This window comes from Sceloporus undulatus, chromosome 2, assembly GCF_019175285.1.
Source record: "Sceloporus undulatus isolate JIND9_A2432 ecotype Alabama chromosome 2, SceUnd_v1.1, whole genome shotgun sequence".
NCBI classification, from domain to species: Eukaryota; Metazoa; Chordata; class Lepidosauria; order Squamata; family Phrynosomatidae; genus Sceloporus; species Sceloporus undulatus.
In genome coordinates, this window is record NC_056523.1 from 150,920,871 (window position 1) to 150,937,918 (window position 17,048).

General features: G+C 43.9%; 2 protein-coding genes across 14 annotated transcripts in view; one reads left to right on the forward strand and one right to left on the reverse strand.

Annotated features, from left to right (window-relative positions):
• Nucleotides 1-7,109, reverse strand: part of SSTR2 (somatostatin receptor 2) — a 46,555-nt gene extending 39,446 nt beyond the window's left edge. For 7 of the 12 annotated variants that reach the window (XM_042452631.1, XM_042452633.1, XM_042452632.1 and 4 more), the window contains exon 1: nucleotides 1,208-4,406. The gene's annotated coding sequence lies outside the window, so the exon portion shown is untranslated. Of the gene's footprint in view, nucleotides 1-1,207; nucleotides 4,407-6,457; nucleotides 6,620-6,999 lie in introns of those variants that run through there. The other 5 variants (XR_006102234.1, XM_042452634.1, XM_042452623.1 and 2 more) reach the window with 4 other exon arrangements.
• SLC39A11 (solute carrier family 39 member 11) overlaps nucleotides 4,563-17,048 on the forward strand; it is a 450,881-nt gene continuing 438,395 nt past the window's right edge. For both annotated transcript variants that reach the window (XM_042452635.1, XM_042452638.1), the window contains exon 1: nucleotides 4,563-4,698. The gene's annotated coding sequence lies outside the window, so the exon portion shown is untranslated. The remainder of the gene's footprint in view (nucleotides 4,699-17,048) is intronic.

A 17,048-nucleotide genomic window follows, 5' to 3' on the forward strand; every position in this document is an offset into this window, starting at 1 on the left:
AGGGACTGCCTTCAGCCTTCTGGGTATGGTGAATCTGTTGGGTGGGTGAGAAAGTGTATTATCTCTCTCTCCCACTCGCTCAGCAGTTCCACCAGACCCAGAAAAGGCTGCAGGCAGCAGCCAACCACATGGAAGAGGTGGCCTAGTTGGAGGGTGGTGGCAGCTGGGATGTGTGCCAGGCAGCCTGGGGGTGATAGCATGAGCATACCGGGGTGACACAAAATGTAATGACACCACTGCCAGCTTGCTATGTTTATTCTGACATCATGAAAAACACTGCTGAACTTCTCTAACAACAAGATGCTGGCTTGTAACATACCCTGGAAGGAGCTTTGTGATTAAAGGAAGGATGTTAAGAAAACTAGTCAAGCTCTACATAGTATGTTTGGAAAACATTATGAAACCCCTCAGGTCCCATGTTGGGATGTTGTTGTTATTTGCCCTCAAGTCAACTGCGACTCATGATGACCCTGTGGATGAGACATCCTGAAGACGCCATTCTCTACATCTTTCTGCTCAGGACATGCATGCTCAGGCTTGTGGTCTCCCTGATTGAATCTAGCTATCTGGCTTGCGGTCTTACTCTCTTTCTGCTGACTTCCACTTTTTCTAGTATTATTGCCATTTCTATTGAGTTTTTTTTTCCCCTCATGATGTGGCTTAAGTACAACAACCTCAATTCAGTCATCCTGGTACAACAACCTCAATTCAGTCATCCTGGCTTCCAGGAAGAGTTTGGGCTTGATCAGTTCTAGGACCCATTTGTTTGTCATTTTGGCTGTCCATGGTATATCCTCAGCACCATATATCAAATGAGTTGATTTTCTCTTTACTGTCCAGCTCTCACATATGTACATGATGATTGGAAGTACAGTGGCTTCAATGAGCCTAACTTCAGTATTCAGAGTTTTTGCATTTTAGAATCTTGTCTACTTTGTTCATAGCTGCCCTTCCCAGAGCTGCCCTTCCAGCCCGTCTTCTTCTGATTTCTCAGATACACTCTCCACAATGATAAATGTCTGATCCAAGGTATGGGGACTCTTGGATTAATTCTATTTTGTCATTATCTAGGATTAATTCATGTAGTTCTTCTTTATTTCTTTAATATTGATTTTATTGGTCATTATTTTTGTTTTCTTAATATTCAGCCTTAAGCCCACCTTAGCATTCATAAAAATGGATAAATAAATAGGAGACACATCCTTACCTGGAACAGCCCTCAACTCTTCTGATGAAGACTGTAGCAACAACAGCTCGATGCAGTGATCTCCAAGCTTCAGGTAACTGTGTCAAGAGTTACTGCATTCTACACCTGATCTATCAGCAAGAGTTAGTTACCAAGTAACAGTTGCTTCAGACCGGCAAACCAAGGAGAAGAGGTTTAGGTCAGAGAGATAACCTTTCTGTTAGACTCCTGCAAAATGTCTGATGAGAGATTCAATAGTAGCTTTTTATCTCCTCCTCCTCCTCCTCTTCCTCCATCAGTTATCATAGACACAATAGAAAGCTGGAAATTAAGGGCAGGTTGGAACAAAGATGAAAGTGGCTGGACTGGTAATTAACACCAGAAGAAAGGTAAGGTTTGATTTGCAGCTATCAGTCTGCAAAGTTTCAAGATTTCAGGAGCTCAAGGGAATAATCACTTCCACAATAAATAGCCAGTAAGGCAGAAAAATGACCTTTCCCCAAGAAACAGAGGAGAAATTAATATTCAAATAAAGTTCTTTTTTTAAAAAAAGAAAGAAAAGCCCATAGTATCAGCTCCGCAAGAGAGCAGATGGTGTTGCCATGAGTGTCCTAGTGAAAGGAATATGTGTACCTTGTTGGATTTACAGAGGCGGCTGGCACAACCCTTTAAACAGGGCTCTTGTCACAAACAGCATCTCTGTGGAAATCCAAGGCCAGGCTATGACATTTTCTCCAGTTAAAACAAGGGAAAGGTTTACAATGACCCAATACTTCTGAATCATGGGCTTTATTTCGAATGGATTCTAGCCCTCATGACCATAAAAAGGACAAAAGAAGCCAATGAGTCAAAATAATGAACTAGGCAGCCATGTGGCCTAGTGTTAACAAGCTGGGTGAACTGTTGTAGCATTTGTTGGTAAGTACCTTTAAATTATACCCACAGTTTCAGTTCATGTTTGAGTAAATGGTTCGAAAGCATTGTACTGTACAACATAACCTTTAAAAAACCCCTTAATAATACAGGTAATCCCACGATAGGGTCACCATATGTCACAAATGACTTGGAGGCACACAATAACAACAGTCACAAATACTGCTATTTAAATTTTAAAAATCTTCCTATTTATTAACTGTTTAAATATGTCTATATTTATAAATTAGTATGTATAAATAAAAACACTCATCATGGTGTAATGGTTTGAGGGTTGGACTGGAGGCCATGTTTCAATTCCTGCTCAAACATGTAAACCCATTGAATGACCTTCGGCAAGTCATATTCTCTCAGTCTAAGGGGGGAGGCAAAGGCCCATGTATAAATGGGCAATGCTGAACATATACATCCCTCAATCCCTGCTGGAAATCTGTTTTGTTTTGGAGAGGGAGTAGATGCAGCAGGGACTGAACAACACATGAGAAAAAGATAAACTTTTTTAGCATTATGCCTCCGTATGGGTGGTAAAGATTCATTACATTTGTTACTGTGGAGCACTTTGTCTAAAATAACAAATATAAGGACTAGAAATTTTTATTAAAGATTAAAATCGAGGATTGATAGATTCTAAGTCCAGAAGCTGCTTATAATAAATACAGATCTGCTAAGTGCAAGTCAATAATTTTTCATCTGCTATTGCCCTATCACATCTATTACATCTGGACTTGGCAGCAGCCCATCTCTAAAATAGATTGTAAAAGTGATAGATTTTGAAGATCTGGGATGCTAACGCTTTACAGTTTATGACAAAAGAATAAGATCCAGTTGAGAGATGCCAGCTCTTGAATGCTGGCTTTCAGGATTGCCAGCATCTCTCCTAGGCTTGTCACATGACACATAAATGGTCCAGGTGTTTCCCCCCATTACTTTATCTCCATAGCAAGAAAAGCTCCACCTGCTAAATACCCATCAAATAAAGCCATAGAGACAGGAGCAAGAAAAAGTTGGTAATTATCTTTTTGCAAGCTATAGAGAAAAACATGGAAAGGCAGATTTTGTGCAGGTGCAATTCTATGGTATATTTTATACTACACCATTATAGCACTTTGACATCATGGCAGCATTCTATGAAATCTTGGGATTTGTAGCATCATTGGCTATTTAGACCTCAGCCAGAACAGTTTAGTGCCTTGGCAAACTACAGACCCCTTAGGATTAATTGCCATGGCAAATAAAGTGATATCAAAGTGATATAATTGTATAGAATGAAAGAGGTGTAATAAATCATTCTGGAAATCTCTTTTGACATTGGCATTTTTTTTAAAGACCAGGTAATCATGACCTTTTTAACTCTTTACTGTGCTCAGCTAAGATTTTGTTTTAAGCCTATTGTACCTCATATTGATGAGTCTGAGGGAGATTCTTTCTAATGTAAGATACTTTCATTCCATTTGTTCACTAATCACTAAAGAACTTGGTGCATTTTTATTCTTAAATTTCTCATAGTGACTAACAGCTCAGTTGAATATATCCTTATCATTTATACATATTAGACACAATGCATTCAACCAATTCATTTGGCAGCTTATCTGCTGGTTTAAACAGTGTTCATTTGGTCCCAGTTAATGTTCAGTGGATTGATATGTCAAACAGAGTTTGAATGCTGCATTTAAATTTAATCCGAGGCTCACATAAAATCATAGTTCCCAACCAAGTTTAAAGGTAGATGCATACCCAGCCTCTAACAGAAAACAAGAAAAGAAAATACACACACACACACGAACGAATCAAACCATGAAGAATAAAGAATAGTGGTTGCATTTTCTTTTGCAAGTGCCTGGGGTAAGCTGTTAAATAATGAAGAAAAGAGTTCTGGAAAATAAACCTGTATGGCACTTCATAATCATACAATAGAAATACTGCTTCTTTCCTCTGCCTTCTCCTTGACGTCAGCAGAAAAACAAATCTAAATACACATTTAAAAGCTTTGATGGAATTAGGTACACATGAATGAAGTAGTGCATCTATTACACCACTTATATTTAACCCTTATTCTCCCCTTATTGTTCCTCTTTCTTTTAACAAGAAAGTACACTGGAATTCCTTCTTAAACAAAGGCTTCTCCTGGATATAAAACAGCTGGGGTGTGTGTGTTCCAAGTGAACCCACCCCAGGAGATGGGGGTGCAGACATCAGGGGGTGTACCCTCCATCTCTGGTGAGAACAAAACCTCATAATCCTAAAAAACTAAACTATTTTATCTCCTAGTCTCTGGAGTCTATCACATGGCTTAAAAACCTGACTTATCCTTGCCGTGTTGAAGTTTCTTATGGGATAAAGTCAGATATTATCACATGCAAAATGCCGCCGCCTGTCTGAATCCTGGCTAACTTCCAGCTAAAAGCTGTGGCCAGCCAGCCTCTTTTCAAAACCTGGAAGCTCCCGGCTTTGCAAATCAGCCGGCTGAGTGTGGCTTCTATCTGGAAGTTAGCTGGGATTCAGCCAGGCAGCGGCATTGGCAACATTTTGTGTGTGATAATACCTGACTTTATCCCAAAAGAGACTTCAATGCGGCAGGGGTAAGTCGAGTTTTTAAGCCATGCAATAAGTTCCTCTGTCTTGTGCTGTTTTAAAAATCACTATTATGTTTTCTTCATCAAGCATCACCGTGATCCTAGGTACAATTAAGGTTTCTCTTGTTGCACATGAGCTATATTAAACAGATTCATTCTTTGGTCTTCTAAGGAAAGTACACCTTTTCTTACAGGGGTGACTGTCTGTGTGAGAGAGAATGAGTGAGAGAGAGAGACGGAGCACTGAAGAGACCTGGATTCAAATCACTGCTTGGCAGTGAAACTCCCTAAGTGGCCTCTACCAAGTGACTATTCATAGGCCTAGCCCATCTTGCGGGTTTGTTGTGAGGATTAAATAAGAAATGTCTGTAAACAGTTCTTTTAGTTAAATGCAACCATATAAAATTATTAATCTGCCTTCCAGCATGTCTACTCAAATATCCCATTGAGTTCAGTGAAGTTTACCCCCAAGTCAGTACAAGAGTGGAAACATCATATTTTGTAGCTCAGTACAGACTTGGAATGTGCATTTCCTCCTTCCCACACATGATAAATCTCAACCCATGCATTATCATTTTGTCACTGGCTTTAACTGCTGTATTCCTTCAAAGGTCAGAACACTAAGGTTTGCTTCAGTCAGTAGTACTGGGGGATTTCCACAGTATTTGAACAACATGGTTCTAACTTGTTTAATATTTTTTGTTATTTCTATGAAACTGCTAGGTAAGATAATCCAGAAATTTTGCATAAAAAGGGGGAGAAGAAAAAATGTGGCAGCACTTTTAAAACTAACTGGTTTTTATTTTAGCAGGAGCTTTGGTGGCTATAAATCCACTTTTTCAGCTGCAGTATCATGTGATATTAAGGCCTCAGGTATAAAAAACATTGATACAGTTGTGAGAGAGGGCTAGAATGTAATAAGATCCAAAAATGATGCAAATCATGTCACTTGGCTTTAATTTTCAAAGGGCTGGGTGATGTGATGCACACCTTTCGGATCTTTACACTGGCCAGTTAAGTGTTGATGTGCAAAAGCAATAAATCTTACCAAAATATTTCCCCTGGGTTTAAACTGAAGATTCTTTATTGGGGGAGAGCAGATGACACTCAATGGAGCCTGTGTCCCCACACTCCATCTGTTTCTCCCTCTCTGTCACTGGTTTCCACTGTTTCCTGGGATCCTGAGGTATGCACCATGTCACCATTATCCCTAACTGGCCTCCTCCCCAGCTCAGTTCTGGAGCCTCCTATTTTGTTTTTGAAAGGTAATGCAACAAGCTACACCACTGAGAGTGGGCCTGAATATCCACACATATTCTCACAAACAGACTGCTGACTTATCTTCTTACACTATAGCAGGGATGTAGCCGGGGGGGGGGATCTGGGGGTCCGGACCCCCCCCTTCCATTAGAAAAATGAATGGTGTGTGCTGCTGTGCCGCCGCACTCAAGCCCCATTATAATGGTGGCACTTAGTCTGGACCCCCCCCCTTCCTAAAATCCTAGCTACGTCCCTGACTATAGCTAGATGTAACCCAAAAGATGTGTCGGTTCCATGCACAGTTTCTTTTAATACCATCAAATCCTCAATAACATGTGGTGTGTTGGTGTGTGTGTGTGTGTGTGTGTCAGAGACAGACAGACAGAGTTGTGTGTGTTTAGTTTCCCTAAATGTGTCAGTGCTGAGCTAGGCAAGCATCTTAGGAGCCTCAGGCAAAAACAAACATTACTCTATGAGCAAATAAAAAAAAGAGCAATTCACTTACCAACTGGAAGCAAAAATGTTTCCCTTTATCAACGCTAATTGGATAGACCATTTGCAGCTGGTGAACCATAGCCTTCTCTTACTTTTTACACCTCAGGCGCCCCAGCAAATTGGGAGAACATTTGCGTTTCCTCTTTTCTGACAAGGTGTATTCCGAAAGTTACTAAAGGAATGATAAGCAAAGGGTGGGTTGGAACATATGTAAGAAAAGACTACGCGCTGGCTCCCACAAATTTTATCCATGACAAAAGCTCTCTAGTCCTTTCCCTGGAAGCAAGTTCCCCTTGTTTCAAAGCAGCCTCCTGTGTACTCAACACAGCCCTACGTTACTAAATAGTGTGAAAGCACCATGGGACCAAAGTACGAAGAAATGGGTTTTCATTTCCCCATCCCTTTAGCAACACATGAATTCTGCCTCATTAGTAGAAGTAAAAATATGTAAGTAATTAAGAAAGATATGTTGTCTTAGGTTACCATTGTCCTCTGAAAAGGGCAACACAGGAATTTTTAAAAAATGGATGCTATCTAAGACGAATGGCCTACCTGTGAGATGTCTTTGCTTTCTAAGCAATGAAGCTCTATCTTTCTCCAGAGTCCAGAGGCCTCCAATATCCAGCCATTCCCCACATTCAGGAAAATCCAATCAGTCCGTCCCCTTTTAATCCTGTTAATTATTTACAGCAGAGAAGCTGATGGTGTTCTAAAGCTTGTTGATCTTGACCTGCTGGGATTTTAAAGCTTTGTATAGTTTAATGGCAGAATGCTTCATGCTATGTTTGTTCGCAGGCCAAACAAGGACCTGTTCACTGCTTTTAAGGGGTTCACTAATCTTCCAGAGATGAGTACTCAGAGAGCAAGGGGGTTTAAAAATTTCACAGATGAAGCTGTGTTTCTCATCACATTGTCAAATGGTAAGGCAGCTAACCCAGCTTTACCTAAACAAAAAAGAAGAAGGAAGGAAGGAAAGCAGGCCCCCTTCATTAATACCTAGGCACTGAACTATGAGACATTGAAAACTGATCTTTAAGCCTTTATAGAATAAAACCTTATGACTCCATGCTTTGCTCACTTGTTTCTGCTACCTACTTTTAGGACTGTGCTAAAGAAACTGCCATTCTAGTGAGGCTTACACAATAAAATGGGGAGGCAGCCTAGTTCATTTGGTCTGGCTTACTGTTGTTAAATCAGCATGTGCTTAGCAAAACCTTTGATTGCATAGATTATGAAAGGCTATGGAATGCCCTTAAAGACATGGGAGTGCCAACACATCTGATAGTCCTGATGAGGAATCTGTACTCGGGACAAGAGGCTATTGTCAAAACATGGAGAAACAGAATGGTTCCCAAATGGCAAAGGGGTCAGACAAGGGTATATCCTTTTACCATATCTGTTCAACTTGTATGCAGAATGTATGATAAGAAAACAGACTTGGACACAGAAGAAGGAGGAGTGAAAATAGGAGGAAGGAATATCAACAATCTAAGACAGGGGTAGGCAACCTTTTTGAGCCAGGGGCCGGGTTGCTGTCCTGCAGACAACTCAGGGGGCCGAAGCCGGGGTGTGGAGCTTCCACCCTTCGGGGGTGGGGCCACATGCCGGGGGCGGAGCTTCCACCGAAGCCCCACGGGGAGGAGGAGGCGTGTGCCTGCCCTCTCCTCCTCGGTCTCTTCCTTCAGCCGAACGGGCTTCAAGGGGCCCTTTCGGCCGAAGAGGAGGGAGGCCGAAGGGAAGGGCTTGGGCACCCGTCCCAGGCCCTTCCCTTCGGCTCTTCCCTTCGGCCAAAAGGGCTCCAAGGGGCCCTTTCGGCCAAAAGGGAGGGAAGCCAAAGGAAAGGGCTTGGGCACCCGTCCCAGGCCCTTCCCTTCAGCCGAAAGGGCAGGGCCCGGGGGGGAGCCCAGGGAGGCGGCATGCCGCTTCCGCGGCTCCATTTCGGCCCTTGCGGATCCAGGCCTCCTCTAGAGGGAGAGGCCTGGGGCCACAAGGGCCCTGGGAAGAGCCCAGAGAGGCAGCATGCCACTTCCACGGCTCCATTTGGCCCTTGCGGCCCAGGCCTCCCCTCCGGGAGGGAGAGCCTGAGGCCGCAAGGGCCCTGGGGGGAGCCCAGGAGGCAGCATGCCGCTTCCGCAGGCTCCATTTTGGCCCGGCCTCCCTCCGGAGGGAGAGGTCTGGGGCCACAAGGGCCCTGGGGGGAGCCTGCAGAGGCGGCATGCCACTTCCGTGGGCTCCATTTCGGCCCCAGACCTCCTTCTGGAGGTAGAGGCCTGGGGCCGCAAGGGCCCTGCGAGGAGCCTGCAGAGGCGGCATGCTGCTTCCGTGGGTTCCATTTTGGCCCCAGGCCTCCCTCCGCGGAGGGAGAGGCCTGGGGCTGCATGGGCCGAGAAGGAGCCAGTGGAAGTCCTCTTCCTCCTCTTCCTTCTCCCCCAGGCGGCGCGCTCAAGAGGAGCCCGTCCCCTTTGACCAGCTGGTCAATGGCTGGCTGGCTGGCCAAAGAAGACGAGCTCCTCTGTCCTAGCTCCGTGCGCTGCCCAGGAGGAGGAGGAGGAGGCCTTGGCGACTGTGGCGGCGGTGGCAGGACCGGGCTGGTCCTCCTCACCCCCACTGCTCTTAAAGGGCCAGGGGCAGCTTGGAAGCCAAGAGGCCTCCAGGCTGCCCCTGGCCCTTTAAGAGCAGCAGGGGCAAGGTGGACAAGGCTTGCCCTCGTCCTGCTCCCCCCCTCCCCACCACTGCAGAAGAAGGGCCGGGGGCAGCCTGGAGGCTTCTGGGCCTCCAAGCTGCCCTTGGCCCTTTAAGGGTGGCAGCGAGGAGGAGGATGAAGCCAGGCCTCGTCCTCCTCTTCGCCGCCACGGAAGACGGGCCGGGGGCAGCCTGGAGGCCTCTGGGCCTCCAAGCTGCCCTTGGCCCTTTAAGGGCGGTGGCGAGGAGGAGGATGAAGCCAGGCCTCGTCCTCCTCCTCGCCGCTGCCCTTAAAGGGCCAAGGGAAACTTGGAGGCCCAGAGGAGGAGGAGGAGGCTGCGGCGGCGGCGGCAGGACCAGGCTGCGGCCAGTCCTGCCGCCTCTGCAGGCTGTATACGTCCCGCGGGCCAGGGGTTGCCGACCACTGATCTAAGATATGCAGATGGCACCATAGTACTAGCAGAAAACCTCACAGACCTGGAACACCTACTAAGGAAGATCAAAGAAGAAAGTGCAAAGGCAGGCTTAATGTTGAATATAAAGAAAACAAAAATAATGACCACCAAAGACCTTCATAAGTTCAACCTAGACAATGAAGAAATAGAAATAGTAAAAGAACTCCCATACCTGGGATCAAACATTTATAAAAATGTGGACTGCAGTCAGGAAATCAGAAGAAGATTAAGAATGGGGAGGATGGCTATGAAAGAACTAGAAAAGATTCTAAAATACAGATATACAACTGAGCACAAAACGTAGAATCATACAAGCCATTGTATTCCCTATAAACATGTATGGATGTGAGAGCTAGACAGTTAAGAAAGATGATAAGAAGAAAATCCATTCATCTGAGATGTGGTGCTGGAAAAGAGTGCTGAGGATCCCACGGACAGCCAAAATGACAAACAAATGGGTCCTAGAGGAGATAAAACCTAAAACCTCCCTGGAAGCCAAGATGACCAAACTGAGGCTGTCATACTTTGGACACATCATGAGAAGGAAAGACTTAGTGGAAAAGACAATAATGCAGGGAAAAATGGAGGGAAGAAGAGAGGAAGGCCACATGCTAGATGCATGGACTCTATTAAGGAGGTATGGGGTTGCAGGAATTAAGCAGAGCAGTGGAGGACAGAGGTCTTGGAGATGTCTCATCCATAGGGTCGCTGTGAGTTGAGATCGACTCGAGGATAGTTAACATCAATAAAATGTGTTATGTGAAATGTTAATGTGAGATCATCTTTGTATTAGTTTATAGCCAAACTATCACTTCATTGAAGGTGCGCCCAGTCATCTAGATTATAGTATGCCTCAGAGATCAAGAGTAAGATATGCACAGGGTTAGTATATTGTAACAAGCTATGTATGTATGCATGTATATATGTATGTTATATCATGTGTACTGTATGCAACCATATAATGAACTGTATAAAATGTATGTATATTGTTTTTTAATTTCATAATAAAGTAATTTAAAAAAAATGAAAAAAAAAAAGAGTAAGATATGCACAAATTACAATGAAATCCCAAGAACAATAATTTAGATGTCCCAGGCAAATGAACAAAATCCCTTGTTATAGACCTTTTTGTAGAGGAAGTATGAGGAGGAATATTAATTAGAGCATCATTGATTGAATGAGCTCGGTCATTGTTGTCTTTTCTGGGTCCCATGAGTCTACTGAGATGGCTGTTTCCTTGAAGCTTTCCCCAGATGTGTAACTACTTACAGATTTTAAAGGGGGTGGAAACATTTTAGCCTTTTAATTGTCCTAATTAAAAAGGACTGTTGTGCTCAGTGTTTGAATTACACAGGGGAGCTGGAATATTTAAGAATACAAAAGCTACAACGTCTTATCTGTTTCCAAATTTAACCAAATAATGGTTACCATGGGCTCATTCCCACTACAATTTGCAGTGAATTGCAGATCGGGGTATATGTACCTCGTTCCCACTTGAAATCGATTCTGATCCTTATTTGATCGATTTCAGTGGCGATAAAGCAGGGCAAATGAAAAAAAACAAAAAACGGTTTTCCTGATAGTAGGTTCAAAGTGGTTCTTTTTAGAAGAATCTATTCTGAAGCGTGTCCAATAGGTGGGAACACCAGATCAGAATCGATTCATTCTGAGGGGAGGGATGAATGGCAGAGGGGTGTGTATTTACCATCCCTCCTCAGATTTTTGGAAATGACACCACCCTCTAGTGCTGCCTTTGTTGGGGTGACATGGGTGTTTTTTAAAAAAAAACATAATTCATCAATAAGTCATTAGAATGGCGTAGCAACTATTTGACAAGGCAACCTCCCCCCCAAAAAAAACCCATGCTGCTGTGTCCCCCGTCCTCCTCCTCCTCCTGGGCCCCTTCCTGACTTCCTCCTCCACCAGCTGCCACAGCAGCTACAGCAGCAGCAGCAGCAGCAGAGCTCTCTGCCACCCCAGCCTCCCACTCCCACCAACACCCACACCACTATCCATCACCACCGCCTCCTGCCCTGCCAGATCCTTTGCCGCCCATCAGCAGGAGGAGCGCGAGACAAATTGAGAACCCAAAGTGAGGCAGAAGGAAAGCTACCCTATGGAGGAGGTGGTGTTTCTTCCAAACCCCTGGGTAGTGAAAAATAAAATAAAGATTTGGAAGGAAAAGCACAGCTGTGGCCAAGCTGCACCTGGCCAGAACTGGCTGAGGCCCTCCCTCCCTCCTTCCCTGCTACCCTCCTTCCTCCTTTCCCGCTCCTGAGGTGAGGCCACATTCGCCAGACACTGGTGCCTCGCTTTGGATTTGGGCATAAGCATCCAACAGCCTATGAGGCGAAGAGTTTGGGCTGAGAAGGACGTTGGCAAAGCGAGCTGTCCATCATGGAGGCTCATCTACTGCCCAGCTCCACACCTCTCTCCCCTTGAGGGAGTTGTTGTGTGTGTGTGTGTGTGTGTGAGATGGGGCTGGGAGGCAAGCGAGCGAGAGAGGGAGCCAGTGAGGAACAGGGGGAGAGGGGGCCTTGCCGTGCAGATCAGGGATGGTGATGTTCTCAGCTCTCGCTCCTTGAAACGCAGCCCTTCTTGCATCACTGCAAAATCCCAGGGGGTGGTGATAGTGGTAATTTCCTGCTCCCTTGGTGGTGATTCTGATCTTGTAGGCTGGAGTGTCTGTGGTGCTAGTAGATGCCATCCCCAGAAAGGGCAGCAGCAACGGGAAGAGGAAGGAGCTGCTCCAAGCCATGGTACAGCCTTGTTAATAAAGGGAAAGGAAAGGGAGGCAGGAAGGAGGCACATGCAGGCCTTCCTGGGCCTTTCCTCCTCTTGCTTCTTCCCCCAGCTCCATCCCCAACTTGGGGGCTTCTCTATCTCTCCCTTCCTTCATGATGACTGACATATGAAGCTACGCAAATGGGGATGAGAATCATGCCAAAAAACCACGCTTACACAGGGGTAAGGAAAAATCTTGTTTTGTAGTGGGAACGAGGGACCTTTTGTAATCGATTTCTGACACGGAGCGAAGCCACATCAGAAATCGAGTTATACTCCCAGTGGGAATGAGCCCTATAAACTTTCTCTCTTAACCTCAAAGTGGTAAGGCAAGGCTCCCAACTATTACCTTATTTGTTTAACTTACAGTATATGCCGAAAATATCATTCAAAAAGCAGATTCAGAGTCGGAGGAGTTAAGATAGAAGGAAGGAACATCAACAATCTATGGAGCTTGTCACATGAGGCACTTACCGCACTGGAATCGTTGCCCAAACGCTTCAGAAGCATGGAAGTGGGATAGCCGTTTGCACTTCTCAAACATCATTGAAGCGCGTCCTGCTCTTCTCCGTCAACAAATCATTCACTGAGCAGTCATTTATGTAATAACGGGAACTTCCGTTATTACAAAAATGGTTGCTTTGCGAACGACTCATTGACAGGAGAAGAGTGGAACGCCTCAGTGATGCTTTAGAAGCGCAACCAGCTATCCTACCTCTGCACTTCTAAAGAGTTTGGGCAACAATTCCAGCGCAGTAAGTGCCTTGTGCAAGAAGCTTCTATGATATGTAAATGACACCAAAATACTAGCAGAAACATCATACTTTGGAAGAACAATAAGAAATGTCAAAGAAGAAAGTGCAAAGGCAGGCTTACTGCTGAACATAAAGAAAACAGAACAATGATCATGAAGGATCTACCTAACTTCAATCTAGATAATAAGAAAATCTAAATAGTTAAAGAGTTCCCACACCTTGGATCAAACACTGATTAGAATAGAGACTGCAGTCAAGAAATCAGAAGAAGACTAGGGATTTTATCACATGCAGTTTTCATGCTGACCCGAGCATGGGACGGTATTGGGCTGGAATGGGTTAAAACTGATTTTACCAGATGCAAAATTGCTGCTGCGCTGCTGCCTGACCATCACTCATCCCCAAGAAGTGCTCTGGTGCCTGATTTTGGTATACAGAAAGCTTCCGTGATAACAAAATCAGCTGCTAAAGCACTGCTGGAGGATGGGTGATGGTTGGGTGGCAGCGCAGTAGCAATTGTGCATGCAGTAAAATCAGTTTTAACCCATTCTAGCCTGATCCCATCCCATTGATCCCTGGTTCAGGGTGAAAATTGCATGCAATAAACTCCTAGGAATGGGAAGGGCAGCTGTGAAGGAACTAGATAAGATCTTAAAGTGTAAAGATATACAACTGAGCACTAAAGTTAGAATTGTCCAAACCATTGTATTATCCATCACCATGTACAGATGTGAGAGCTAGACAGTGATGAAAGCAGATAGGAAGGAAATAAATTCATTTGAGATGTAGTGCTGGAGAACAGTGCTTAGGATACCACAGATAGCTGAAAAGACAAACAAATATATCCTACTACAGATCAATCCGGAACTCTCTCTGGAAGCCAGGATGACTAAACTGAGGCTGTCATCCTTGGGCATATCATAAGAAGGGATTAATCATAAGGCATAAGGTAGCAGAAAGAGAGGAAGGCCATATGCCAGATGGCTAGACTCAATTAGGGAGGTCACGGACTTTGATTTGCAGGATCTAAGCAGAGCAGTGGAGGTTGGGGGGGCCTTGGAGAAGTATCATCCACAGGGTTACAATGCGTCAGCCTGAGAGCAGTTAACAACAACAACAACAAGCTATAAAGTCTTATCCCCTTCCACATTTAACCAAATAATGGTCTACATGTAAACCTTCTCTTTTAACCTCAAGAATTTAAGCAAGAGTGGGCAGGTTTGAAGGCTTGGTCAGTGTTGATGTCTACTGTCTACTGACCAAATCTAGACACAAAATGGTAGCCTATACCCCAATGAGCCATATACATATGGTAAATTGCATATGCATGTACTAATCTACTTCTGAATTAATATAGGTCAGGAATTCTAACGCCGAACTCTAAAATTGGCTGGCAGAGCTACTGGCCAAAGACACCCAATTAATCTAAATATTTGACAGGCAAGGAACAATGAGGTTAACAGAAGCCAGAAGGAGAAAAGAGAGAGAGAGAGTGCTCATATTTTCCATTCATAAATCAGTGGATGTTGCTGCACTTTCAGCCCTCTTGGCTCTAATTAAAAGATGGCCACCTCCCCTAGCTAATGATTTTCAGGAATGTTGACTTGAACCCACATAATCCTTTAGCCAGTTTTACGGAATATGTAAGTTAAATTCCATTGTGTTTAACAGGACTTATTCCCATGTTATTGTGGGTAGGTTTGATTGTATCCCTAAGATCTTAACTCACCTGGGAAAGAAATGCATTGCCTGGCAATTATATGCATTTTAGTTTGAGTTTGAGAAAATTTTATATCCGCAATACTTCCTTGACAGATTATGACCAAATCATACAGTGCAACCAGAACCAACCCTACCATTAGGGAGAGTAAGGCATGAACCTCAGGCAACATATTTCATGTGCCATAAGGGCAGCAAATTGCTTGTTATTTAATGTTTTACTAATGCACTTTTACTGCCCTGGGAGAGATGCTTGTGGGATTTCCTACCTCGTGTGCCAAAGTAATTTGACTGGCTTTAGGTACTACATACCTTGGCTCATTCATGGTCAATATACCTCATCCATGGGGTCACCATGAGTTGGGGCTGCCTTGAGGACAGTTAACAACAACAACAACAACAACACCTTGACTTAGGCTTGTGTTCTACCTGAGGTAGCAAAAAATGGTTTGCACCAATCCTGGATAAAATAAGTAAGTTATTGCAACTGTACATTTGTTCCACTACCAATCACGTAGAAAGGTTTGTAAAACACAATATCCTTAATGGCACTTTCCTGCTTTATTTTTATTTCCAAAAATAACCAAGTGCCCGGGAGCAGTACTATTTAATTATGTGATTGGAAAGAGAGAGAAACTTTGCATTTCCTCATTTTCTTAATGGGTCACAGCTCTGAATCACTCCCAGACCCCCTTGGACACAAACAAAGTTAATCTCTTTCCTGGAACCCATAAAACCCAAATTATGTGCACATTTAATTGCTACTCAGAACCTATTTCCTATTAGAGACCTGTAACACACATTACCTTGACTTACATTAGTGGTTAGAGTCCACATTGGCTACAGAGTATTTACTCAGTGCTGTCTAAGTGCAAATAAGCTCAGAATTCAACACAGTGTTTAGTAATAAAATACCAGTTTAGGAAAGTGCCAGTGGAAAAGAGAAATACCATAAGTAATTTGTTCTGGCAGCACCATGGAATGCAAATCACTTTTGGCAATTGCTGCACTTGTAGCTATTCTTCCTCATTACGTAGGGTTGCCAACTGACCAATATAAGATTACTCTGGCCTGTTTGTTTGCCGTTAATAGCAGATGTAACTTTTCACCATGTGGAGGCAAATGCTGTCACTGGACTGGTTCAAACCATTTTACTGTCTGAGGAAACAAACATGATGGTGCGCCTGCTCCTTCCATGTACAAAAGCCAGCTGGACTGATTGTTGAATCTTTTTGTCTGTACTGACAATGGAACCCATCACACCTGGAGGGAGCAGAGGGCAGGTCATATATCAGCCAACAGTACTGCAGTGCCATACTGCCACTTCCGAGCACCTGCTGTCTGAAGTAATTGCTTCATATTAACTGATGGTAGGGCCAGTCCTGATAATAACTGCACATCATGTAACTCAGATAGGTACTATGGTTCATTGCTAAAGCATGTGTTTTACACGCAAAAGGTCCAGTTGCTATTTGTGGCATCTTCAGAGAAGGACCAGTAGCAGGAGGTGATATGATAGCCCTCTGCCCAACACCCTGAAAGAAACTGCAGATGGTAGGATAGAGAGTGCTTGGCTAGATAGACTGCAGTCTGATTTGGCAGATTTGTATGTACAGTTGACTCTTTGGATTGATGAGAATTTGGTTCTGGGACCCCCGCAGATAGATACAAAAAAGCTGTGAACAGTCCCTCTCATATTATAAGTGGCAGCAGTGTGAATGCACATACTTCCATGTTCACAATGAAGCCATTTACTAATATGGGACATGATGATTTGCAAATGATTGAATTTGTGGATTTGAAGTCCACAGATGCGAAGAGTCAACTGTACTGTTAATTAAAGCAACATGTACAGCCTCAGTTGAAAAGATAAAAAGCTGACACTTAAGCTGAGCAATATGCTAATTTCAATCATTGCCATTGTTCCTAGGTCATTGCAGAGCTACATCCAGGACAGGTCCAGGACTTCCTCTCGAATGATCAGGAAACAGCTCTTTACTCAGCCTTTCCCCATTTGTAAAGCACTGTATGGAGGCACATAAAGCATAAGCAAATAAGTGCAATAAAACCTTGTTAGACCTCAGTTGATTTTCAGTTGTCAAAATTTTCAAATATCCATTATTAACTCTGAAGATTAACAAATCACACACAGCCTCTGAAAGAGAGATGGTTAGGAAAATCAATCACAGTTATGTAATTTCAATCC